Source organism: Rhinopithecus bieti, unplaced genomic scaffold (genome assembly GCF_001698545.2).
Source record: "Rhinopithecus bieti isolate Rb0 unplaced genomic scaffold, ASM169854v2 scaffold_388, whole genome shotgun sequence".
NCBI classification, from domain to species: domain Eukaryota; kingdom Metazoa; phylum Chordata; class Mammalia; order Primates; family Cercopithecidae; genus Rhinopithecus; species Rhinopithecus bieti.
Genome location: NW_016803198.1, coordinates 1,456,686 through 1,459,825, shown reverse-complemented (window position 1 = coordinate 1,459,825; position 3,140 = coordinate 1,456,686).

The following is a 3,140-nucleotide window of genomic DNA, read 5'->3' as shown; positions in this document are numbered from 1 at the left end:
ATCTTTTAGAGTATGAGAACCAGGGCAAAACAGCTTACTCACAGCATTTTTTTTCTAATATGCAATACTCTCTCAGAGTTATTGTTAGTCAATGTGTTGAATGTGCTTTGTAAATTGTCAAGAGTTGAGGTCACATTTTGGCAACACATTTAAGATCTAACACCACAAAGAAAACAATAGGAAATGGACTTGACAATTTCAGAAGTGTTTGCAATGTCAATGTGCTTCTATTGCCACTTTCCAGATTTTTAATAAGGAAAGTAAATCTAGTTCTCATAAACAGTTGAAAAATCCTTAGAAGAATTTGATACGTTTTCATCTAGTCTGATAGAATTGGAGCATTTAAGTCTTCAATTAGTACATTGATTAATTTTCTTATATAATTATGCTTAATATGAAGTTTCGAGAAAGCCATGTATATTCTCAGTTGTGGATGCAAGATTCTATTTTGATTTTACTTGTTAACTAAACAAACGTTTGCCTCTTGGGGTAAAATATAAACAAACAAGCAAAAAAACAAAATTGAAGTTTCATCTTAAACATTTGACTAATTCACAATATATTACTTATCAAGTTGCCATTAGAACATGTTTGTTATTTTATATTAAGTGTAGAAGATAAAATATAAAATTGGCTCTTATAAGATAGTATAAAATCAGTTTTAAGGCTGTTGATACTAATATTTGATTTGTTGAAATGTTGTTATTGGCAATCAACCACACACCCTATTAACGATAAATTGTTTTTGGTAGCTATTCCCCTTTCTTGCTAACATTTTAAAAGGCTTACTGGGCTATTTTGTAATCATCACAACCATATGTTTACAGAGCAAGGTTCTCATGCCCTTGAAAAAATGTAATTGTCCAACTGGATTTTTTCTAAAATGTGGCTTTCTCAAATCTAGGTATATCTCACCCTTACTCTACCTAATTTTAAGCCTTTGTTTTCCAAACTAAAGCATGTTTCTACATGTTGAAGTAAATTTCATAAACAGAATGCTAATCACACTAGGACATGTGCTTCAGAAAACGCACTTTCTGCTGACAAGACTGGATTCACTCTAAGTCATGCACAGTTACTTAAGTCTCTCACCTGTGTCACCATAGTTTTGATTAAGAACACTGAGTATGGGCACTTGATAGAATGTAGATTTCCCATCCACATGCAAAATGAAATGGTATTGACCTTGCTGATTTCTTCTCTGTCATTTCATATCATCCACTGCTCACAGCATTTTAAATGATAGATGTTAATATTATGACATCATTTGCCTTTAAGTCTATTTTATACAAAAATATATATCTTTCTACATAGACATAGAATCTATATTTAAAATATACATGGACATACAGATAGATATAGATACAGAGCATATTTTAAATGTGGTTAATATATTTGATGATAATATTTCAGATACCAAATTAGGTTTTCTCTAAAATGTTTTCTCAATACTAAAATATCTAATATCATAAATAATTATCTGTAAATCTCTAAGAAATAATCTCTAAAATAAATAAACTCTAATATCATAAATAAAATAATTATTTTGAAGCAAGGCTTTATTATATGTTTTTAACCTCAGTTGTAGACTTTGTGAATTTTCCAATGAGTTCTTATTGTGAATGTTCCTATACATGAACAAAACTGAGACCATCTTTGAGAAAAATCTGGAGAACATTATTCAAAACAGGACAAGTACAAGAATCACAGTGGGAAAAAGTATGACAATACACAAAGACCAGATATAGTGTAAAGATGCAGAACTTTAATACAGTCCCTCGCTTTTATTACTTGCTTTCTTCTTCTTTTTTTTTGTTGTCAGGCTACCACTACTACCACTTTGGCCACTAGCCACTGAACTTACTATGCAGCACACTTTGAGTTACTTTACACAATAGGAAAAATGCCATATAAAACATGTTCTCTCGTTATCACTATTTGGTAATTCATAATACTGAGTCTCAGAAAGGTTAAATAAATTATCTGAGTTCACACAACTCAAAAGTGGTTACGCTGGGATTCTGACTGCAGAGATGCTGCATAATAACATCTCAGTATCATTCAATTGTCAGCAGATCCTTTAACTATGAGTCTCACCAAAACACAACCAAGTTCAGTACTTTGGTTGCTTGCTTTTCAAAGTTTAAAGTGAATTCTGGCTATAATGACCAAGGCATTAGTAATCTTAATGTGCCCAACTGCTCCCCACAGATTTCACTTTGTAAGACAGAGAGAGTTTTAGGATATGAAATGTACTTTATATGTTCATAGCCCTCTCATGAATATACTCATTGTCTCTGGGGCACAGTTTCTGTGCATCTTAAACAGAGAAATGTAAAAGAAATATTATTTCTGTGAGTAATTTTTCAGTGTGAAATAATGATATAAAAAAATCAAAGTTAGCCCTTTTAAAAGGAAAGAAAGAAACTTGCTGCTTCCTTTAGAGAATAGTGGGAGAGTTTTCTGACTTTCCTAATCCATCTCCTGAATGTCTGATGTGCACTTCCACTGTAGAGAGAAAGCCGCTTTTGGCTTTCACCCTCAGAAATGAGCTGGAATCTCTTCTGCCTATCTGATGCTCTTTTCTGGACTCTTATCACAGTTAAAAATGGGGATGAAGCTGATTGGGTTTTTTCTGTGTGCTGAGTGTTGGCTGATGCCCACAAAAGTTAAATCACACTGGAGATGTGTCTGGCATGGCAAGCACATTCTCTTAAGATGCCAGGGAGTTGGAGGACAGGGTGAGGGTGGTGCCCTAGTAATTGCCAGATATGTTTGGGGCCAGAGTCACTTTGAACTGATGAAGATGTCACACTGACAGTCTCAATATGTGACAGCTCAATATTGTAACAGACATATGGCTGCAAAATAGGAAAGGCAATTGCTTTAACCTGGGAACACTGACTCTGTTGCTGTTTCCCCCAATACTTCATCCAATTATTTGTATGTGGGAGGCTTCAGAAAGTTTGTGGACCATTTTTCTTCATTTCTTTTCACTCTATCCTGACACATGATAGGTTGCCTGAGTATTATGTTAAGACTATACTAACATAACATTGACAAAGTTGAATTAGAAAAAAATGTTGCTTGGAATAGCACTCTGGAAATATTATCTGAGATCCAAAGTAGTTTAATTAGTA